The following is a 26,162-nucleotide window of genomic DNA, read 5'->3' on the forward strand; positions in this document are numbered from 1 at the left end:
GGTTAGTGCCGCTTTGGGTTCACGACTAGCCATGTTGGCCCGGGTTCTCTGTCATATGGATGCTAGCGACACTATCATATACATGAGCCAAAAGACGCAAACGGTCCCGGGCCATGGTAAGGCGACACCCGTGGGAATACCGTGCATGAGGCCGCAAAATGATATGAGGTGTTACTGGCTAGATCGACGTGACTTGGAATCGGGGTCCTGATAGATAGGCGCTTCAGCATCAAGCTGGATGAGTACTTGGAAGTGGATACAGTAAGTCACAATGAAAAGTCTTTTTTCGTAATTAAGCATGACTTATACTTCATTTGCTTCAACTTATAATTTTAAATTCTCACTATTCTAATAGCGTATCCCCTGCCATGCAAGAATTTTTGTCTTGGATAAGATAGGTTTCAGTCCTAACAAAACTATGAAGGTAAAGAAAGTTTACTTGAAGACCGAGCATGGTTATACCTTCAACGTCAAATTATACAATGCACACACCTACACCTATTTTGAATGCAAAACTTGGCAAGCACTATGCAAGGCTTATGCATTTGAGCCTGATATATTTATCACATTTGATATCCATCCCGAATATGATATTGAAGGTAATAGAGACATTTGGGTCGATGTGCAGACGCCTCCAGTTCTGCCATTATGTGAGTTTCTCAACCATATTTATGTCTTCGATATTGTTTAATCAAAATTAGTTGACAACTAATTTCTATTGACAGCTTATTTCCATTCAGGCAAACATGTCCGGCGCTTGGTAGACAGGACCATCCACTATCCCGGGGCTGAACTAAACTGCGAGGAGATAAGTCATTATGTTTCATGGCTTGAGGATCTTAATGTTGTCAAGACAAATTATTTTTCTGAATTTGAAAATCTTAGTACTCAAAACGTGCAACCAATAGTGATCGTATTGAACTACGGTCACCTCTATTTAGGAAAGATAGTAAGATTTTTACTATTTGTCCTCAGTGCATCTTTTGCATACATTATTTTTCAAGCTAAACTTCATGTTGCTAAGTAATGTTACTATATGATGTTCTTCAACAGGGACTCCCAATGACAGTTGTGTCTCGGTGGATCGGTACTAAAGGTCGCATGTCAATGGTTAGCTTACGGCCAAGACATCCTACAATGCACATGAGTGCATTTAAGATTTCTAAAAGCGAGGAATGCTTAATAGTGAAAGATTGGAGCAAAATTGTTAACGATCGCAGAGAAGTACTAGGGGGCGGCAATCAGAAGCGCAACCCACGATTAGGAGACAGGTTCATCTGCATGCTTCAGTATGATGAATCAGGAGAGCTATGCATGTTCTATGCTATTTTATCTGAGAGAGAGCAGCAGGAGTGATTAGCTAGCTAGTTCATGCTCTTATTAGTACTTGTCCTCTCATGTATGTGTTCTTCGTCCTGAACTTAATCTCAAAGAGTGATTTGCTTTTGTGGTCTTATGAACGCTTAATTATAATCTCATGACCATGTTGAACTCGATGGTATCTTTGCTTCTGGTACAAGTGAATGTTTCTTCTTTAAGCTAGTGTTGATAGCGGTAATGACTATGATGATTAAATAGTGGTAATGACGACTATGATGATTTTTAGCTAGCTAGCTAGTATAGTGTTGTTGGTGATGATATGATGTTAAGAGTTTTTATATTAATATGACGATGATGATGATGAGTTATTATATCACCTAATGATTTAACAACTCATTATAATGTAAAAAAATCTCTAAATTAAATTAAAAACACAAAAAAGGAAAAATATAAAATAAAACCAAAACCCCCCAAACATTTAGTACCGGTTGGTGTTACCAACCGGTACTAATGGTCTCCCCGCACCCGGTCCTGCCTCGTGCCACGTGGTGGCACTTTAGTGGCGGTTCGTGCCGAATCGGTACTAAAGGGGGGACCTTTAGTCCCCACCCTTTAGTGCCGGTTACAGAACCGGCACTAAAGGCCCTTACGAACCGGTGCTAAATTCCGGTTCTGCACTAGTGTAAATTCTATTAAAAAGTCAATTAATTTATTAGTTTGATCAAATAGAAGAAGATATCAGCATCTACAATACTAAATAAATATATAGTGAATATATATCTAATGATGAATAAATTGATATTGATTTTTTTATTCATATTTTTCTATATATTCTTGGTAAAACTTAGAAAGCTTTGACTTGTTTTATAAGCCACCTATTTGGCGAGGAAGGAGTATTTTAGAACCTCACATAAAATAATCAACCTACAGTAAATAAATAATATACATTTTTGCAAATAAATAATGAATGAACTAAAACTTCACAAAATAAGCAAACATATTACACTCTCAATCCATATAATATGCAAGATTGAGTTATTATGGGTGATAGGTTATTATGTTCCAAAAAAGGTGATTTATAAAATAATTAAGGGTGGCATGGTGCTTTCTCATACTTCCAATTATTAAGGGAGTACTTTACACTATTATGGACGTAAAATCCAACACAGTGTCTTGTTTCTCTCTGATACCTATTATTGGTTGGGGTAGGAATTTGGCTTTTGCAGGGCTGAAGCGGATGGAGCTCTTCAAGGGCCTTGAGACTGATGTACGGCCTTCTAGAGCCGAGGCTAAAGTCCCCATGAACAGTATACCGGCATCCAAATATGTAACAGCATCGACTATATCTTATGATTAATCATCTATGATAAGTCTACACAAGTGATGGCTTCATCAACAGCAAAAGGATGGTTTATAGTTAAGAGTTAGGTAGGTAAAGGGTTGCCTGATACTTGAAGCCATCGACTTGTCCCAACAGAAGAAGGAAAGCACAAAGGATTGATGTGAGTGATCAATGATCGTTGGGTCATTCTGACCTTATAGATCTTTAAGGAAGTCCATTGTGTCGTTTCAATGGATAAAGACTGGTGGAATTCTTTAAGCTCAAGGTGAAACGAACTCTGTTGACCTTTGCTGCCCGTACCAAGTTGAAGCATCCTATCCGTTGGTTTCTTTGTGTTGAAAAAACTAGGAAATGGGGTGGAACAGTTGAACTTGGTAATAGTACATGCTTTTCTGGTGTGAATGATCGAGGGATGACAGGCATCGGAACCGATGCTGTATTCAGGTTCTAAAGGTGAGTCTACCAAAGTCTCAGTCAAGTGTGACTAGGCCTCAGTCGACTGAGTTTTAAGCAAGTCTCAGTCGAGTGACATAGCATATAGAAAAAATATAGAAAAACTAAAAAGAAACTTTTACACGGATTTTCATGCGAGATCGAACGAATATAGCATCAACTGACACATAACCAAGTGTCAGTCGACTGAGACTTCGCAAAACTGTAAAGAAATACATCTTGGTTTTCCCTAAAAAAATTTGTATATGCTCGTGTCTTTAGTTAACTACTTATATACAGTCCCGTGGAAAGGGAAAACCTCTTTCGGAAAAAAAGGAAAACCTGACGTGTGCTGTCTAGGCGTTACAGGCAATACGTAGTACGTATGTAGTTTTTCTATATATGCAGGAAGGATGGCGTTACATAGTCTCGGTGAAAATGATCAATGGGATGACGATGACGACGACACAGACAGTTGACGACGGGAGAAAGGACGATGGTGAAATATGGTTGATGATGTTCTACTTGCCCATGCCCGAAACCACATACGAGCTGTTAAATGCTTGTGAACGTGGGCAACAGAGGAAGATTCTACTCGAAGCTACGTACCCTTTCCTCGCAAAAAGAAGAAGCTACGTGCCCTTGAACCAATCATCTCGCCGGGCAAAACAACAGTAGATTTCCGGGCGCATAAACCATGTTTTTTTATGAATATGGCTATTACTAATTGGTTGTGCGCGCAACGCGAATCGTTGCCGTCGCTGCTGCATGAGGATCCGCGCGAGCCCGCCCCGCATGGCCCACCTGAATCAGGCGTTTCCAGTTTTTCCCTATACGGAACGAATACAGTCAAATCATATCTGACGACCTATCGACGCCCACAACTAGCTCATACTAGGCGTGTTCCATACCCGTCCTGTTTTTTATCATCCTTCCGGGCAAAAACTATACTACCAGTAGTTGATGGCGATCAGTTGACGCAAAAGGGAAACGTGTTTGACGGTCGAGCGCTCGTCCGGTCCCAACTCCCAAGCGCATGCACACCTTGAAAAGACGTAGGTCGTCTCACCGGAGAGATTTCAGTTACGTACGCATGCGCGCACGCCGCGTCTACCGAAGCGGCGACGTCGACGCGGCAACCAAACCACTATGCAGGCTACACATGTACCGGCCCGCCGGACGCAGCCCTCGGATGCACAGGGGAATGTCCAAGAAATGTATGCGTGACGTGAGTGCGTGCGTTTTCCATGTGGATCCAGGCCAAGTCCTCCGGGAAGATGCGCCGTTTGATTTTGGGCATGGAGAACCTGGCCGCAGCCGCTACCCGCCGGAGAGAAACGCCGGGAGGGGGCGCGCGCAGGACAGGACAAGCGATAGATGGTGACAGTGGGGGACGTGTTTTTCCTCCGCTCTGCATGCACTTGTGCACGCGGTCAAGCACGGGACAGGGACGGCGTATCCATATGATATCGATCGGCCCCTCCTCCGTCCACGGACTGGGTTTGCTGGCTGGCTGGCTGCTGCTGCTGCTAATCGACTTTATCCGGGTCGTCTAGCTAGCTAGCTTTCCAGCAAATCTACCGCGTAAAGTTGGTCGGAGCCTCAGGCGACGGAACACCGAACACGCCTTAGCTCCAGTCCATCCAAGAGAGAACAAAACACATGATGTGTGGTGTGGTTCCACAGTGTGATGGATTGTTTCAAGGTCACAAGGCGAAGAGGCGAACAAGCCTAAGCTTGACGATCAAGCTCGCACATATTATTCTATGAGCATATCTGAGAGACTGAACCGATAAATTTTGAGATTGACAAAGTCGACATCGTGTTCGTTTGGCAGCGGCAGATGCAGCCCCGCCAACCCCCTTCCGATATGGTGGCTCCGACCGACGTTGGCTTCCTCATTTTCGTTTCCAGACACGGTAGCTATGAGATTGCTCAGCCTCATGCCAGGGAGAAATCCCTGCTTGGCTTGCCGACGCTGGCAGCGGCGGCATCTGCGGATGTCGTTTCCTTCTTGGAGGCGTTGTCAAGGCCCTCAGCTGCGCCCCTCTTCGAGCTCAAGGGAAACCCTAGGTCTGATTCCTCCGGACCGGATGGCGACGGGGTCTCGGCGTCGTCCTCCTTCTTGAAGGCGCTATCTTGCTCGCTCGTGGTGTCCCCTGTTTCGGTTTTGAAGATGTTGGTTCGGCATTGCCGCGCTTGGGTCGGGTTTGGTAGGTTTAGTTGTGATGTATTCTTTATTCGGGCCGAGCATCTCTTGGTCCCCTGCTCCGGGCACCATGTTCATGCCTGTCTGCATTCGTGTCATGTGTTTTACCCTTATGTACTCATTCTATTTTTTTTATTAATGAAATGATACACAAACTTTGCGTATTCGTGAAAAACAAAGTCAACATTGTAATTCCAAAAGAAAAAATGCACCAACCATGCAAATCTATGAACTGAATCTACGTGGCACCACAAAAGACGTAACCATCGCGATGAAGCTTATCTCTGTCTTCTTTCTTCCTAATGGGCCACAAGGCAAAGTGACGCGGAAGTGCGTCAGTTTGGCAACTGATCGTAATCCCTGAACGGTTTCAGTGCAATGGTGCGGCTAAAAGAAATTTGATGGTCCAGAAGAGTGTCACCTTTTTTTCTTTTAAAAGAACACCAGGAATGTCACCCATGTGGGCTTCCAGCCCATGGTCCCACTATCTTTCGGCCCTGGCGGGATAGGAAGTAAATTCCACGGGCTTTCCATACATTGCTAGAGCAATTTCTCGTCTACTGCAAGATCGAAGAACAACTCGCCTTCGTGCTCATGCAAGCAGGCCGGCTCAATAATGTATATTGCTTCCTAGGAGCAGTTTCGCAAAGCTTCTATGCATCGGTTCAGACCGATTGTAGAAACTTCCGAACATGTTTTTATTTTTGTTTCCTGTATTGGTTTCATTAGTTTTCTATTTTTGGTTTTTTTCTGTTTATTTGCTTTTCTTTTAAAAAAATCTTCGCTTTTTCAAATACATGTTGACTTTTTCTTAATACAAGTTGAACCTTTTTCATAAACACTGAACATTTTTTAGATACACATTCACCATTTTCTACGAATACATGTTGGACATTTATCAAATGCACATTGAATATTTTTATATACATGTTGAACATTTTTCAGATACACGTTGAACATTATCTAAATACACATTGGATATTTTTAGAATACATGTTGAACATTTGTCAAATGCATGCTGAGATTTTTTTATATACATGAACATTTTTCAAATACATGTTGAACATTTTTTTGAATACATGTTGAACATGTGTCAAAAACACACTGAACATATTTTACAGTCAACAGTTTTTCAACACAAATTTAATATTTTTTTATAAATGCGATGAACATTATCTAAAATCATGTGGAACATTTTTAATGTTATGATTGTTTTTTGAAAATTATTTGAACTAAATTTTAAATTTTATGAATATTTTAAAAAAATCTGTGAACATATTTTGAAATGAATGGACAACTTTTTAAGATGATGTACTGTTAGGACCGAGAGTATATCGACTAGAGGGGGGTGAATGAGAGATTCAAAATTTCTTTCAAAACTTCGAATCAAAACCAAACACAATAGATAGACAGAGCACCAAAGGGAAAAGTATAACTCACAACCAAAAGCTAATTATAGCACAGAGGACTAAGCAAATCTTTCAACAAAAGATAGGATGATCTTCTGAGTATAGTAGCACAAGACCTTCGCTATGACGACGGTGGCACAGTAAACTATCAAGATAAATAACATGGATGACCGAACAAGAACTAAGGGCAGAAAATAAGATGTTGGCAACGACTAGAAATGGAGAGAATGAGTACTTCACACAACAGAGACAATGAGCGGAGTAGAACACTACACACACTATCAAATACAGAAAGAAGATCAAGATAATATATCAAACATAGAGCACTGAAAGCAAACTACTAAAAGTATTGCAGTAGAATAGAATGAACTACGTCTGGTGGTCGATGGCGGCAGTTGATTTGATAGACCAGTTCACTCTTCGGCAAAAGAGCTACGTCTAGTTGGAGGGATTTGTGATTGAACACATGAGCAAACCTCTCTTCGTCCTATTCTCCTTCAACCTGAAGCTGGTCAGACTTTGGTTGAATTCACTTGGGGAGTCCGGGTAGATACTTGTCGGCGGTCTCCAAACTTTCGACAGACTTCTTCGCGAAGCACAATTACTCTTGGTTGCTGAAGACTTTGCTTGGTGAAGGCAATTACTCTTCGACACTCAAGCCAACACCTATCCGTCTAGAGAGTGTGCAGCTCTCAAGAGTAATGAGTACAAGAACTCTAACTTAGTTCTACTGTGATGCTCAACCAATGTCTAAGTTTTGGTTCCTGATTTTCCCTTAGGGGATCTTAAACTCAAATCTCTTGAGGGGGTGCTCAATCAATCTTCTCAGAATCTTAAGCAGAGCAGCCAACGATCAAGGTTGGAGTGGGTGGCTATTTCAAGTCGCAGCCTTCCCAGATGGGAAATGATCTTTTAGGACACGAAGCCCAACCAACGGCCAACCTACACATTTCCAATGGTCGAATTTTGAGCACAACGGTAACATTTCTTGCGGAGCAAGTAATGTTAACTCCTCGGTCCGAAGGATATCTCTTGCGGCATAGAAGAACATCGTCTCTCGCTGGAAAGTAATCATTCGGGGCTCAAAGAGATTTCTCTCAGTCTTGCATAGGTTTCAGCTAAGCATCACATCGTACCTGAGCGTCGAGAACATATACCCCTCTTAATAGTACGGCGGCCCTATGACTCAAAAGAGAGAAAGAAGAACAATGAAACAAATGCTACATCTTCGCTTCATCGTCAATCTTCTCGACTGCAATCATTTTCGTTCAAACATACCGAAGGAAAATTGCTTTGTGTCAGCAATAATTGTAAGGGGTCATTTCCTTCACACAATATTCTCAGCATCGTTTCTTCTTGAAATTTATCTCTTCCTTCTCTTCAACGCACATAATCTTCAGTGAAGTTCTTCAAACTTCAAGAAAGAATATAACATTCTTCTCGGATCTCTATGGACTATTTGTTTTTGTGTACACTAGCAAATAGATCAGTCCATGACTGTTTTTGGCAACAATATCCAAAACACAAGGGGGCAAGATATTACACCAACAATCTCCCCCTTTTTGGACAATTGTTGACAAAACAGAACACATAGAAGGTAGAGGTAAGGGTAACTTATAATGTGCAGAAAAGAAAGTGTTGAGAGAATATCCGAAGATAAAATACGCTCTCCATAAGTGTATGCATCTTACTAAAGATTTTCATAGACTAAAGTCCTTCATTGTTAGAGAACAAAGGGGCAATATTAATCTTTGGGAGTATCACTGAGATATGATCCGATTGTGACGCCCCCAATTCAATCGTACATTAAACATACACGCAAACGTGTACGATCAAGATCAGGGACTCACGGGAAGATATCACAACACAACTCTACAAATGAAATAAGTCATACAAGCATCATATTACAAGCCAGGGGCCTCGAAGGCTCGAATACAAGAGCACGATCATAGACGAGTCAGCGGAAGCAACAATATCTGAGTACAGACATAATTAAACAAGATTGCCTTAAGAAGGCTAGCACAAACTGAGATATAGATCGAAAAAGGCGTAGCCTCCTGCCTGGGATCCTCCTAAACTACTCCTGGTCGTCGTCAGTGGCCTGCACGTAGTAGTAGACACCCCGGTGTAGTAGGAGTCGTCGTCGAGGGTGGCGTCTGGCTCTTGGGCTCCATCGTCTAGTCGCAGCAATCAGGTATAGGAAGGGGGAAAAGAGGGAGCAAAGCAACCGTGAGTACTCATCCAAAGTACTCGCAAGCAAGGAGCTATACTACATATGTATGCATTGGTATCAAATGGAATAAGGGTATCATATGTGGACTAGACTGCAGAAAGCCGGGATAAGAGGGGGGTAGCTAATCCTGTCGAAGACTACGCTTCTGGCCACCTCCATCTTGCAGCATGTAGAAGAGAGTAAATGGTAAGTTCACCAAGTAGCATCACATAGCATAAACCTAACCGGCGATCCTCTCCTCGTCGCCCTGTTAGAGAGCGACCACCGGGTTGTATTTGGCACTTGGAAGGGTGTGTTTTATTAAGTATCCGGTTCTAGTTGTCATAAGGTCAAGGTACAACTCCAAGTAGTCCTGTTACCGAAGATCACGGCTATTCGAATAGATTAACTTCCGTGCAGGGGTGCACCACATTTCCCAACACGCTCGATCCCCTTTGTCCGGACACACTTTTCTGGGTCATGCCCGGCCTCGAAAGATCAACACGTCGCAGCCCTACCTAGGCACAACAGAGAGGTCAGCACACCGGTCTAAATCCTATGGCGCAGGGGTCTGGGCCCATCGCCCTTTGCACACCTGCACGTTGTGAACGCGGCCGGAGAGTAGACCTAGCAACCTCCATTACAAAGGAAGTTGCGTTACGCGGTCCAACCCGGCGCGCGCCGTTCAGTCGCTGACGCCACGAAGGCTTCGGCTGATACCATGACGTCGAGTGCCCATAATTGTCCCCGTGTAGTTAGTTAGTGCGTATAGGCCAGTAGCCAGACTCAGATCAAATACCAAGATCTCGTTAAGCGTGTTATTTTGAAATAACCACGGACGCCGACCAGGGCCAGGCCCACCTCTCTCCTAGGTGGTCTCAACCTGCCCTGTAGCTCCGCCACAAAGTAACAGTCGGGGGCCTTCGGGAACTCAGTCCCACCTCTACCGAGATGGAGCCACCTGCCCCTTCAGCCCCCAACATCAGAATCACTCGCGGGTACTCCTACGAGCCGATCCGACTTTAGTCACCACCTGTATAGCATGTATATATGTATAAGTATATACCCGTGATCACTTCCCGAGTGATCACGGCCCGATAGTATAGCATGGCAGACGGACAAGAATGTAGGGCCACTAATGATAAACTAGCATCCTATACTAAGCATTAGGATTGTAGGTAAAGGTAACAACAGTAGTAGCAAGGACAGGCTATGCATCAGGATAGGATTAACGGAAAGCAGTAACATCCTACACTACTCTAATGCAAGCAGTATAGAGAAGAGTAGGCGATATCTGGTGATCAAGGGGGGGGCTTGCCTGGTTGCTCTGGCAAGAAGAAGGGGTCGTCGTCGATGTAGCCGATCACATGGGTATCGGCAACGGTCTCGGAGCCTACTGAAAAGAAGTAACGGTGGGGGAACACAATAAATAACAGAGCAATCAAATGTAACACAAAGCAAGACACGGCAATACGTTGTGCTAGGGGTGACGTAACGCAAGGATATGTGATACCAGCGAAGGGGGGAAAACATCCGGGAAAGTATCCCCGGAGTTTCGCGTTTTCAGACAGATGAATCGGAGGGGAAAAGTTGCGAGTTTGATATGCTAGGGATGTGTGGCGGACGAACGGGCTGCGTATCCGGATTCGTCTCGTCGTTCTGAGCAACTTTCATTTACAAAGTATTTTGAACCGACCTATGGATTATTTTATATTAAATTTTAAAGTTTTAGTTCATTTTTAGAATTAACAGAATTAATTTAATTTAGAAAAATGCCATTATGATGTTAGCGTGATGTCAGCATGATGTCATCAGTCAACCATCTGTTGACTGGGTCAACAGACGTGTGGGTCCCGTTCGTCATTGACTCACACTAACTAAACAAGATTTATTAGTTTAATTAGTTAATTAGGTTAACTAAGTTTCATTAGCTTAATTAAATGCAATTAATTAAGTTAATTAACTAATTATTATTATTATTATTAATTAATCTTTCTATTTATTTTATTTATTGATTTCGTTTTTCCAGGGGACTGGGCCCCACATGGCAGTGGCCCTGGGGCCAACCGGGGGCGGGTTAGCGGGCGCGCATGCGTGCGTGTCTACGGGCACAGGCCCGGCTGGCCGGCCGGAGCCGCGAGGGACGCAGCGGTGGCCGAAGATGGGCTGGGGGAGCGGCCAGCGGCGATAGGCGGAGGCAATCGCGGGCAGCAAAGCAGCAATAGAGCAAGCAGCGACAAGCTGCAGAGGAGAGGAGCACGACATCGAGCATGGCGGTTGCACAGACGCGCATGGCAGTGGCGGCGGCTAGCAACGGCAACAGAGGCTGTGAGCGGATGGAGAGCAGCACGGGCGGGGCGACAACTCCGGTAGCAAAAGGCGCGGTGGAGGTGAAGGGACGGCGGGGGCGCTTGTGAGCGACAGGGCTGGCGCGCGGGTCGGGCGCGAGCGGCATGGGGAGCAGAGGTTTACTTAATTTAGAATTTAGAACTTTTATTGTTTGCTTAATTTAGAATTTGAATTCGAATCGGTTTCGAACTAACGCGAGATTAGCAACAGTAACAGAGGTAACGTGGCATCTTTAGCAGAGGTTTACTGTAGCTTGATTATCCGGGCGTCACAGTTCTCCTCCACTACATGAAATCTCGTCTAGAGATTTAAGCGGTGGAGTAAGGGGGGAAAGTGCTGGTAGCGAAAAACCTAACGAGTCTTCTCGGTCCTGGTTGCCCTTTCGATGAGGTTGATCCCTTACGTTGATGTCTTCATTTCTCTGCTTCAAGTCACCATGATCAAGTCGGCATTCTTCCTTCGGGAACTCCATCGTACTTACGAAAGAATAAAGGGTGGGCATTTCGGGAGAACAGACCTCCGCAAGGTCGACTATCTGGTCGATAACATCGAGGAAGGTGGCGGAAGTAACTCTCGAATTGAAACTTAAGAAAATATCGAGAGCAAAGTAAGGAGGTATCATGGGAAGTTTCGAGCGAGCAGGCAATCGTTTGATGCCTGAAACAGAGCGTGAAATGGGGTCCAGAGCAACGAGAATAAGTATTGTGTCTGATAACAGAATTGATGATCTCTCGGAAGGTGGCTCATGAGTTACATAGAGGCCATGCGCGAGGAACAACATTGGGAACAGGGAGTGTATAGGAGTCAGGCTTCGATCCTGTGGAACTGTGGTTTATGGGCCCACCATGTGGTTGAAAGTAGGAAGGGGGCCGACATCTTGCACGGTCACGATAGTAAGGCGTGTCAGAGGGTAGCCTGTCAGTTATGTCGGCAACAACATCGATACCAAGGGCGAGGGACGAAGAGAACCATTTTCCTGCTCATTGAACGAGGCGGGACAATAGGCAAGGTTCTCGTCCATCGGTGGCTACCGAAATGTCATCAACAATAGTAACAGGGTCTTGCTGACAGAATTGTACACCGAGGTATATACATAAGCAGGAGAATATTACTGCTTAGATCATATAGATCACAAGAAAGGTCAACCCAAATAATGGAAAGGAAAATTTGTTTAAACACATATATCAGGGGTATATCCTTCCCAAGGACAAGCAGAGCATGATATCCTTGGCAGGATATAATGTAGAAAACTCTTTAGGAAAGGGGAGAGAAATTTCATGACTTTACCCATGCAACGGTGTTTGGATAATTTGAGCAACTAACATTTAGCATTGGGCTTCAAATGTTCTTGTTAAAAATCGATGCACCACAGACATGCTTCGAGATAGCATTGACAAGGTCTTCAAGCAAAGGTCGGACTTTGGATACACAAAGGATCCATCAGGATAGACTTATTAAACAAGGCATTCAATTTCCTCACGGAAAAAATGGTTAACCTTGTTAAGAAGGAAACTATAACACTAGGTCCTCCAGCTAGGTGTGCTAGGCATGACATCACCTTACCGGGTCATATAAAGACCATCGTTAAAATTCTTGGAAATAACTTCCAACCATCATATCCGACTGAGATTCAGGTCTGATTGGTGTCAGGATAGACTCAGGATGCTTGAGAAGAAAAAAGGTGCAACACACATTGATGAGATGAGATTGCAAGAGTCTCGGGAAATGAACTATGGAAGTGAGTTCCGAAACAAGAGTTCATCATTAAACCATGGAGCAGATGAGGATGTGGCTGATGGACTCAGGGATAATTCACCTTATTTCCAAAAGATGGCTCTCCACAATTATGTGAACAAGGAGATAACATTTGTCAGATCAAATGATATGACAAGGATTGCTCGAGGAAAACGTACACAATGAAACATTGGTTGAAAAGTGCACCCGAAATATGGGCTTAGGTAGCATGTTCAATGTCAGAATGGTGATTCAATAACCAATAGTCTAAGAATGAACTGTTGACCATTAACTTCAAAGAAATAGGGTTGCTAGAAGTACAGAATCCAAACAACACCATTCACTTGTTGGTACCCCGGTTGGAATCAACACGGGAACCAAGAAAGAATGGTGATGGTGAGAAGTATCACAATACCAAGAATTCCTTAAGAGGTGGAGCAGTCCTCACAACATCCTTGATATTAAAAGATGGTAATACTCCAAGGTAAAGAAGAACAAATACTGGATAGCAGGGATCTCAAGGTATAACACAAAACACGAACAAGTTTGTGTTGAAAGGAAGGCAATAAAGTGGTCAATGATAACACAAATCATCGGGGGCAAGGATGGTATTTCTCATCATGAATTCAATTGATATCCTGGAAGAGCTCAGAACGCTGATGATAACACGACACATTTGTCAAGAAATTTCAAGATGTAATCGATCGGCAATGACATCAAGTCAAAGGAATGGTGAAGCAAAAGGTAATTGGAACCAAGGGTATGACACAAACTTGAAACCAAGCTCGTTGTTCAAGGCAAAATGATATGATGAGGAAGATCGACGTAAGCTTAGCTCAACGTCGAAAGTTGTGCTCCGGGAATAAAGACCAGGTAGCACAGTTAAAATTTAGCATAACAATGATATAGCCGATCAGGCTAGGAATGACTTAAAAGATTATTGAACTCGTAAGCAATGAAAATTACTTAGAGTTATCAAATCGGAGTGCGGAGTCGATTCACTTAATGGTGTTCTCGAGTGTAATAACTTAGAAGCCGGGGAAATCTGAAATCAGTGAGAAGCAATACTAGATGAAGGCTCATTGGAAGCAAAATGGTTCTTTGATATTCTCGAGATACTGGGGGTATTACTCGAAGGAAGATCGACATAGGGGTTGCGGGGATGTATTGATCTGCAGAAGACAAGTGTTTTCACTTGCCTGAGAAATGGAATCAAGGAGAAAATACGGTCGGAACCACGATTACAAAGGATCAATTCACAGATACTAGATGATATTATATCAAGGGAGCAATTATTATTACAAGAAGCTTCCATGATAGGATATACATCGTGTCCATGGGCATGAACACAAGTTCAAGGTCGACTCCCACTTCTTCAATGTATAACCTTCCATTCACCTCTCGCTTTTCGAAAATGACATTAGTTGTTGAAAGTTTTACCTGGTGCAATACGAGATAAGTATGACCCATGAAATCTTTCGGGTTCGCACCGAGTAAGGAAGGCATATGTTTAACCCATCGGGGCATCTTATGAACATAACCACAAACTTCAGAGTAAACAATACAATCTCGAAAGTTGAGTATATGGTTATCAAAACAGAGGATAGAATTTACCAATGGCATAATGTATCAGGGGAAGAACTCCTCAAGGTTTTAGGTATACGAAGGACACTGTCGGATGATAATTCAACAAAGGATCTGGTGGTCCAAAGGGATCTGATGTGAGCATCGGTACTCAACTAGAAGAAGAAAGAATGCAAGGAGACCAGATTATTGACACAAATGACTAATCCAAGCTCAAATGCAAAGGATTTATGATTTCCAAATTAAGGGCTCAGAAACAAACGCTCTGATTAAAGACGGATAAGTTGAGTAGACTTAAGGCTACAATCAACGGTAATTTGATGGGATGATAACCAGCCCATGTTCAAAATGACATCTAATCCAGAAAGATAATCTAAAAGTATCAACCAATGATTGCGTGCCTTCGCACTCATGTTGAATCAATAGGATCAAAATGACGGTGTCAAAAGACACTAATGAATATTGCTAGACATATGGGAGCATCCATAATGTAAGCATTCAAGTATTTGCAGAGCAATAGTTTAAAGAGGATCCTCAGAAGGTCGGGTAGTATTTTAGAGTATCTTATGAAGCATACGAACAACTGGGATGAACAGATACTCGATAAGTGTGAGAAATTATCCATAGGGGTATTCATGTGGTAAAGAACTGCAAGGCAGTAGGCTCAAAGGATTTTCGGAACAATAGTGAGAATTTTAAGGTATCTTGCCATAACAAGATCAACGGGGAATGATTATATCAATGGCAATTGCAGTGGTTATCCATGGGGGTTTATCGATGGAAGGGAATTGCAATAGCGATGGCACAAAGTCTAGAGAGAACATCATAGAGTATCCTTGGAATCTTCTGGTGCAGCAGACGATCATCAAAATAAGGTGCTCTCCGATGAAAGTGATCACGAGATCCTAATGTTAGAGTTAGTAAAATCGTTTAACCCGATTAGAAGAGAGTTCAGAGTCCGAGAGTAAAGATCGAGGATTAAAAGATCCTAATACCACCCAAATGGCGACGTGGGCCCGTAAGACACACAGCCAATTTTCGTGGTGGGGCCTACACGGGCTCGATCGTACTGCACCATCATGTACAAGGCAGTGCACATTACATACGAAGTGTCCCGGAGTCGGCATAGCCAAGGACTCTTTAAGACACAACGAGACCATTGTAAAACCAACCGTGGATAGGCGGACCACTAGACGTCGAACCCCAATTTCAAATCATACATCTGTCGGAAAGATATCCTAAGAGCTACTTGAATTCCCACTTATAAACTCTCGAAATTTTCCGATTATGCAATCGGGTGTTGGGGATATAGGGGAAGCATAATATCTCACCCAAAACTAGCAAATCCTACATCCAGCTGTATCCATCCTTCAACACATAACCAAGAAACCTTCGGAAATCGTCTACCTCAACCTTCGAAAAGCATCCATTATACGAGTTATGGCAATACTCCCGAACTCCCGCCCCAGTACTGGGTGGCGTCGAGGTTATCTCACCAACAACTGCATAAAAGAGATTTTCGATGTCGGCGAAACTAAACTCAGGTATTTCAGAACTGCAACGATAAAATTGTGACGACAACACCTCGGAGCTCAACTCCCCGGGACACTGCCACAACCCCTAAATGTCAGGAGGCACCAAGAACAATGTTCTCGTCACAAAACCATCGGAACAATTCCAAGATACCCACGTGATCCTAAATTTTTTTTAGTGAAATTTGAGAAGAGAAGAGTCAAAACTCTACGTCAGGATGCCTCACCAGAGCAATGAAGGGACTGAGGAGTAAAAAGAATTCCTAACTCTCCGATATATATAATCCTAAATATATGGAGGTGGAGCTGCAGCAAGCGACTAGCATATATGGTGACTAACATACGCAAAAGAGAGAGAGAAGAGAAGGCAAAGCACGATCGAACAACTATCATCAAGAAGTGATCCTAGAACAACCTACGTCAAGCATAACTCCAACACTGTGTTCACTTCTCGGACTCTGCCGGAAAGAGACCATCACGGTTACACACGCGGTTGATGTATTTTAATTAAGATCAACTTCAGGTTTTCTACAATCGGACATTAACAAATTCCCATCTGCCCATAACCGCGGGCACGGCTTTCGAAAGTTCAAAACCCTGCAGGGGTGTCCCAACTTAGCCCATCACAAGCTCTCACGGTCAACGAAGGATATACCTTCTAGCGGGAAGACCCGATCAGGCTCGGAATCCCGGTTACAAGACATTTCGACAATGGTAAAACAAGTCCAGCAACACCGCCCGAATGTGCCAACAAATCCCGATAGGAGCTGCACATATCTCGTTCTCAGGGCACACTCAGATGAGACATCCTATGAGTAAAACCAACCCTCAAGTTGCCCCGAGGTGGCCCCGCAGTCTACTCGGTCGGACCAACACTCAGAGGAGCACTGGCCTGGGGGGGGGGGGTTAAAATAATGATGACCCTCGGGGGCGCGACTCCTAAGGGAAAAAGAGGCTAGGTGGCGAATGGTAAAACCAATGTTGGGCATTGCTAGAGGAGTTTTATTCAAGGCGAACTGTCAAGGGGTTCCCATTATAACCCAACCGCGTAAGGAACGCAAAATCCGGGAACATAACACCGATATGACGGAAACTAGGGCGGCAAGAGTGGAACAAAACACCAGGCATAAGGCCGAGCCTTCCTCCCTTTACCAAGTATATAGATGCATTAATTAGTTAATAGATATGGTGATATACCAACAAGTAAACATGTTCCAACAAGGAACGGTATCTCCATGTTCCAACAAGGAACAAACTTCAATCTTCACCTGCAACTAACAACGCTATAAGAGGGGCTGAGCAAAGCGGTAACATAGCCAAACAACGGTTTGCTAGGACAAGGTGGGTTAGAGGCTTGGTTCAACAATATGGGAGGCATGATAAGCAAGTGGTAGGTATTGCATCATAGGCATATCAAAAGAGCGAGCAACTAGCAAGCAAAGATAGAAGTGATTTCGAGGGTATGGTCATCTTGCCTGAAATCCCGCAAGGAAGAAGAACGAGTCCATGAAGAATACAAACGGACGTAGTCAAACGGGTCCTCACAATCATGAAGTTACCGGAACAAACCCGAAGAAGCAACACCGGAAAGAAGCACACAACATAGTAAACAAACCACACATGAACATGGTATGATATGCGGGATGCGATATGAGATGCATATGAATGATTTGCAAAGGAATGATTGAACCTTGACTCAACTTGGAAATCCAAGAGTGCCACTGGAAAGATGAGGTGATTTTGGTTGAAATCGATATAAAGATCACTGGAATCGGATGCACGGTTTGGAAATGGCAAGCAAAACAAATATGGCACCGGTCTGCGATAAACAGCAAGTGACCAACTAAATGCAACAAGATAATTATGCTACAACACTCAAACATGGCAACAAAATACATGGCAGGGATCCACTCGAGATGCTTGACAAAAGATGAACACTGAGCTATGGCTAATTCGTCCATTAACAGGTTCAAACAAGCATGACAAAAATGCAAATGATAACAGGTTTCAGACTTAGTGAAATTAACACAAGTCTGGAATTTATTATCAGGAAGCACACTTTAGAGCATGAAAACTACACGCTACAGGAACTTAACATGGCAAAGCAAGGCATGGCATGAAGCTACTCAAAGCACTTAACAAAAGTCCCTTAGTGACCTTGAGCCAAAAGGGATCATAGAATACAATTGCAAGCATGTGAACATGGCAAAAACATAAACAGATCTCAGACTTGGTGAAAAACGGGAGCATGCAAATCAGTTAACAAGTAGGCATGTTTACAAGCTCGATGCACTCACTACAGAGCATGGCATGACAAACTAAGCATACATCCATCAAGAAGACATGCAATAGAAGCTAGACCTGGCAATAACAACAACATAGCATGCACGGATCAATAGCAACATCCTCGGCAAAATCGCTAAACATGTCAACAATCTGCCAAGATTATTTTATAGCAAAAGTAGAGCTCAATTGACTCAAGCTAGGGTGCTCCATAAATGCAAACAAAGACATGGATGGATAGAGAACCACAATGTTAACAAAACATCCTTACTGATCATCCTCAAAAGAGGCACGAATCACTAGGAAACAACATGAACATATGGCATAACGACAAAATCAGGACAAGGACTTAGTGAAATTCTAAGTCCCTGAAATCAGCATTACCGATTACGCTACTTTGCAAGATTTTGCTAGTCACCACATAAATCACAAAAATACATGGCAAGCACCTCTGTAAAGATGGCATGGCATATAAAAAAACACATGTAGAGCTCAGGGTCATAAAATGCACACATTAATCATGGCAAAAATGACAAAATGCCATTTGCTGAAACAGATCTGACAAAATACTCACATAGCCCTCTTCCAACAACATTTCGGGCATCAAAATGAGCTCAAATGAAAATGATGCAATGAGATGAAATGATGTACTCGTCGAGGCGAACATGTTGATATGCTAAACGCACAAAACGGAGCCACGGATGCGGAGTTATTATACGATGAATAAAGCTAAAAAACTAGGGACTTGTCATTTTGAGAGAGAAAAACTGGACGAGCGTAGGATACTAATAGACGCATGGGGAGGGACTTAGTGGGCTACTCACCACGGGCCTGGCCCAGTTCGCAGAAGAGGGAGGAGGCTGGCATGGACCGGGTCGGCGCTGGACCGTGCGGAGAGGGGCCCACGTGCGAGCGCGGCTGCGCGTGCGTGTGCTCATTGTCTTCCTCATGCTCCCGCACGAGCAGGAGCCATGGCAAGGCGGTGGCGGCGGCTTGACGTCGGGAAGGAGCGGAGGAGACCCGGGAGGTGCGGATCCGGACAGGATCCACCCGATCCGTCCATTTCCGGCGCCGGTGGGGATCTCCGGCGAGCGGGACAACCAAGGCGACCAACGGCGGGATCCTGTGAGGGAGAGATAGAGAGAGGGAAAACATGAGAGGGAGAGAGAGCCGACGGGAGCAAGCAGAAGGGCTCGCGGGCAAGGGAGGCAGCGCCTGGTCGCCGGCGGTGAGGACTCCGATGGCCGGCGACGGGGTCCTCCGGGCGGACTCGGACGGAGCGAGGGGTGACGGGACCCAGGCGAGCAGGGCGGCAGAGCTCGGGCCCGGCGTGGCCCGATTCGGCCCCGGGGCGGGCCGGATCTGGGCCCCGGGCAGCGGTGGCGAAGTGGGGCGGCGGGGTGCCACTTGGCACGACGAGAGTGGCCCAGGGCGGCGGCGCTGCTGATGTGGCATGACCCGATTGGTCGGAGTGAGGTGGAGGGTGCGGTGGACATGTCCGGCGTGGTGAGGACGCGTCCGGCGGCGTGATGGAAGGAGTTTTTAGGGTTTCGTCCGCGAATTTCGAGAGGGAAGCACATATTTATAGGTAGAGGGAGCTAGGAGAGTCCAAATGAGGTGCGCTTTTCAGCCACGCGATCGTGATCGAACGACCGAGATGATGGAGAGGTCTTAGGTGGATTTGGGCCAAAATGGAAGGGTGTTGGGCTGCAACACACACGAGGCCTTTTCGGTCCCTCGGTTAACCGTTGGAGTATCAAACGAAGTCCAAATGGCACGAAACTTGACAGGCGGTCTACCGGTAGTAAACCAAGGCCGCATGACAAGTCTCGGTCCAATCCGAAAACGTTTAACACCCGCACACGAAAAGAGGTAGAAAGGGGCACCGGGTGACATAGGAGTGCCGGATTGCAAAATGAACAACGGGGAAAATGCTCGGATGCATGAGACAAACATGTATGCAAATGAAATGCACATGATGACATGATATGGAATGCATGACACGCAAGCAATGACAAGCCAACAACAGCAAATTACTGAAAGACACCTAGCACATCGGTCTCGGGGCATTACAACACTCCACCACTACGAGAGGATCTCGTCCCGAGATCTAGGATGGCACCGAAGGGAAAAACGGAGGAGGAAGATAAACGGTAAAACTAAGTTGCTTCTTTGACAAACGAGTGAAACCACGAGCCTTGAGAGGTTGACCAAATTGAAAGAAAGAAAGCAACGAGAAAGAGCAAAGTTGAAAGCACTCCGCTAGGAAAAGGAGCAAGGAAGAACCAATTCGAACAACACTTTGGTTGGAAAAATATGCAAGGCTTGGTAAAAATGAAAGAACTTGAGCAGCGGGCACACACTCCGGTTAAATGGATAAGCACAAAAAGAACACGATCCAAGATGATGAGAGAAAAGAGCAACATCACAATGGCTCCGGAACAAAAGAATAGAAGATAGATAATTGAAATAAAAGAATGGAGAAGAAAATGCCATCTTATGCCACAAAAGAGCTTGAGAAGGCATCCTTAGGAGACGGGTCGAACGGAGTTGTTGGAAAACCAAAAACTAAAAGGATAAGCTTGTTGTGGGCTTATGGAAAACATCTCATAATTATGAGGTGAAATTCCGCCACTAACGGAAACAATGGATTTTGAATTGATATGAATAAGGAGGAGAGAAACTATTTCACCGGGAGGATAAAAGAACTTGGGTCATTTATAAGCACCATAATAGCAACAATCCTTAGAGAAGACTTTAGGTGAAATATACCGAAGGTAACTCCAATGACAAGATTGGTGGATTTAAAATACCTCATCTTGATAACTTGTGAAACACGAAGCACGAAGGGAAATTATCAAGAATGACATAACACCACCTCAAAATATATGCGTGAAAGAATTGCACTCCGGATTGCAAGATGAAGAAAACTTGAGCTCCTTAGAAAAGAATCTCGATGATAAAACTTCGAGAAGGAATTAAATCCTTTATGAACCATCATGTAGAGCCTCCATGAAGAACTCCGGTAAGAAAAGGATAACGAAAAGAAAGAGAAGTTGAAAACACGAGGTGAAACCTTGAAATGATTTAGATGGATCTCCGTGATGAAATAATTGAGAGAGCTTGGAACTCCGGAAAAGAAAGATGAACAAATGAGATCAAGAATTTTGATGAACCTCCGGAATAAGGAATTAATCACTTGGATGAACAAGAATAAGAATTACGTTATGCGTATCCTTCACCAATTTAGATTGATGACAAGCAACGAATTATACATATTACTTATTCTCGAAGAAAGGATTAAGATAGATATGGCACCAACTTGAGAAGGTCTTCAACGAACCACTGGTAGAATTAAAACCATGAATGAATTGATACGGAAGAGAAATCTTGAACGAACCACCGTAAGAATTGGAAATGAACGAAGAGAAGATAAAGAAACACCGGGAAGAATTATAAAATGAACGAAGATGCTTGAGAGGATTTAGATACATGAGAACGAAGAGATCACGAGCCGATTAGAGATCACTTGAATGAAGCACCGGTAAGATAGGAGAATGATAACTGACAGCTGAGAATGAATAAACCTGAATTAGTGGACTCCGGATAACAAACAAAGAAAACTTGTTAATTACACCGGATAGGTGAAAGAATTACCACAATCGAAAACAATTATGAGAGGATGGCACGAATCTAGAGCCATGAATCTTGAAGAGAAAGGAGCAAGATTTAGAGGAAAAATCTTCTTCGTCTTCAAAATCCGAGAATGACAACGAGAAACACCACCATGAATCGTTTAGGCACTCCGGTAGAATCAAAAGCGAAGAGGTTGAGCCAACGATGAAAAGAATTTGGAAGGTCTTGGAGAAATACATATGACTGATGATGAATCATTCTTACGTCAAACTTCGAAATGAAATTGAGGTTAGCTCCGGTATAATTAGAAGAGTCAGGCAAGATCCTGGGAAAAGACCTGTGGGTTAGGGCCCACTCAAGAGAAACACCGTAGAACAATTTGAAGGAGAGGTTGCACCGGTTGAATAAAATGGCTTGAATAAGATAGGACCTCGAAATAGCTTGAACGGATGCAAAGTGAAAACACAAATCTTCGAAATATCTTCAGCACTCCGGAACAAATGAATAGCGAGAGGTGGATGACTATGAGGTGCAACAGCATGAGAAAACATTTGAAACGAGGAAAAGGGATATGATCAACACCAAAAGCTTGAATTGAATCCACCGGAGAAGAAAAGAATGAAGAATGACGAACTTGAGGCTCCGTTAGTATCTTCATGAGAATCACCGGATAAGAACATTGAAGGAAAAGGATGGAGAGACTTCACATCAATAAGATGGATACTTGATCAAGAAATCTGAATCCTTCAAGAAAACAAGGGTGGGAGGGTGGGAAAACACCGTTGAGAATGAAACGAACACCGTTGAGAAGAAATGATAATTGATCTTGCTGATGTTGAAATGATCGGATCCATTTGAAGAGAAACACGCCGGTGAAAAGGATTGACAAGACAATCTTGATGATCAAGAAGATTGGTATCCACATCGGAGTATGAGAACACCATTTGGGGAAGGTATGGAATCAACACTTGACATTGAAGCAACTCGAATACCACAACTCAAAAACAAAACAAAGGATTGGCTTGCAGAATAAGCCGGAACAAACATATGATAGAGATTTCATCCGAAGTTTTCGTGGTGGGGCCTACACGGGCTCGATCGTACAACACCATCATGTACAAGGCAGTGCACATGACATACGAAGCGTCCCCGAGTTGGCATAGCCAAGGACTCTTTAAGACACAACGAGACCACTGTAAAACCAACCGTGGATAGGCGGACCACTAGACGTCGAACCCCAATTTCAAATCATACATCTGTCGGAAAGATATCCGAAGAGCTACTTGAATTCCCACTTATAAACTCTCGAAATTTTCCGATTATGCAATCAGGTGTTGGGGATACAGGGGAAGCATAATATCTGACCTAAAACTAGCAAATCCTACATCCAGCTGTATCCATCCTTCAACACATAACCAATAAACCTTCGGGAATCGTCTACCTCAACCTTTGAAAAGCATCCGTTATACGAGTTATGGTAATACTCCCGAACTCCCGCCCCAGTACTGGGTGGCATCGAGGTTATCTCACCAATAACTGCATAAAAGAGATTTTCGATGTCGGCGAAACTAAACTCAGGTATTCCAGAACTGCAACAATAATATTGTGACGACAACACCTCGGAGCTCAACTCCCCGGGACACTGCCACAACCCCTAAATGTCAGGAGGCACCAAGAACAATGTTCTTGTCACAAAACCATCGGAACGATTCCAAGATACCCGCGTGATCCTAAAAAAAATTAGTGAAATTTGAGAAGAGAAGAGTCAAAACTCTACGCCAGGATGCCTCACCAGAGCGATGAAGGGACTGAGGAGTAAAAAGAATTCCTAACTCTCTGATATATATAATCTTAAATGACTCAAAACATTTTTCTAGACTCAACAACGCCAGCTATTCGATCAAGCAGGGGGCTCCTAATTAAGGTCGGGGAAGGCTCTTATTACCAACTTGTAACGCCCTCGATGCGGCTATATCTCCCACGTGTCGAAGCACGACTTAGAGGCATAACCGCATTGAAAGCAATGTCGCAAATGAGGTAATCTTCACACAACCCATGTAATACATAAGGGAAAGAGATACATAGTTGGCTTACAATCGCCACTTCACACAATTACATGAATAAAGCATTACAACATCCAAATACAATCAAGGTCCGACTACGGAACCAAAATAAAAGAAGAACCCCAAATGCGACACGGTCCCCGATCGACCCCAACTGGGCTCCCCTACTGATCAATTAGAACGAAACAACACAAACGACAAGATCTTCATCGAGCTCCTCCTGCGCTTGGTTGCGTCATCTGCACGGACTCATCGGCACCTGCAAGCTGGTTTTGGAAGTATCTGTGAGTCATGGGGACTCAGCAATCTCACACCCTCGCGATCAAGACTATTTAAGCTTATGGGCAAGGTAAAGGTATGAGGTGGAGCTGCAGCAAGCGACTATCATATATGGTGACTAACATACGCAAAAGAGAGCGAGAAGAGAAGGCAAAGCACGATCGAACAACTATGATCAAGAAGTGATCCTAGAACAACCTACGTCAAGCATAACTCCAACACTGTGTTCACTTCTCGGACTCTGCCGGAAAGAGACCATCACGGTTACACACGCGGTTGATGTATTTTAATTAAGATCAACTTCAGGTTTTCTACAACCAGACATTAACAAATTCCCATCTGCCCATAACCGCGGGCACGGCTTTCGAAAGTTCAAAACCCTGCAGGAGTGTCCCAACTTAGCCCATCACAAGCTCTCACGGTCAACGAAGGATATTCCTTCTAGCGGGAAGACCCGATCAGGCTCGAAATCCCGGTTACAAGACATTTCGACAATGGTAAAACAAGTCCAGCAACACCGCCCGAATGTGCCGACAAATCCCGATAGGAGCTGCACATATCTCGTTCTCAGGGCACACTCAGATGAGACATCCTACGAGTAAAACCAACCCTCAAGTTGCCCCGAGGTGGCCCCGCAGTCTACTCGGTCGGACCAGCACTCAGAGGAGCACTGACCCGGGGGGGTTAAAATAATGATGACCCTCGGGAGCACGACTCCCAAGGGAAAAAGAGGCTAGGTGGTGAATGGTAAAACCAATGTTGGGCATTGCTAGAGGAGTTTTATTCAAGGCGAACTGTCAAGGGGTTCCCATTATAACCCAACCGCGTAAGGAACGCAAAATCCGGGAACATAACACCGATATGACGGAAACTAGGGCGGCAAGAGTGGAACAAAACACCAGGCATAAGGCCGAGCCTTCCACCCTTTACCAAGTATATAGATGCATTAATTAGTTAATATATATGGTGATATCCCAACAAGTAAGCATGTTCCAACAAGGAACGGTATCTCCATGTTCCAACAAGGAACAAACTTCAATCTTCACCTGCAACTAACAACGCTATAAGAGGGGCTGAGCAAAGCGGTAACATAGCCAAACAACGGTTTGCTACGACAAGGTGGGTTAGAGGCTTGGTTCAACAATATGGGAGGCATGATAAGCAAGTGGTAGGTATCGCATCATATGCATAGCAAAAGAGCGAGCAACTAGCAAGCAAAGATAGAAGTGATTTCGAGGGTATGGTCATCTTGCCTGAAATCCCGCAAGGAAGAAGAACGAGTCCATGAAGAAGATAAACAGACGTAGTCGAATGGGTCCTCACAATCACGACGTTACCGGAACAAACCTGAAGAAGCAACACCGGAAAGAAGCACACAACATAGTAAACAAACCACACGTGAACATGGTATGATATGCGGGATGCGGTACGCGATGCATATGCATGATTTTCAAAGGAATGATTGAACCTGGCCTCAACTTGGAAATCCAAGAGTTCCACTAGAAAGGTGAGGTGATTTCGGTTGAAATATATATAAAGATCACAGGAATCGGATGCACGGTTTGGAAATGGCAAGCAAAACAAATATGGCACCGGTCTGTGATAAACAGCAAGTGGCCAACTAAATGCAACAAGATAATTATGCTACAGCACTCAAACATGGCAACAAAATACATGGCAGGGATCCACTCAAGATGCTTGACAAAAGATGAACACTGAGCTACGGCTAATTCATCCATTAACAGGTTCAAACAAGCATGACAAAAATGCAAATGATA

This window comes from Triticum urartu, chromosome 2A, assembly GCF_056163025.1.
Source record: "Triticum urartu cultivar PI428250 chromosome 2A, HENAU_Tu73, whole genome shotgun sequence".
In the NCBI taxonomy this organism is placed as follows: Eukaryota; Viridiplantae; Streptophyta; class Magnoliopsida; order Poales; family Poaceae; genus Triticum; species Triticum urartu.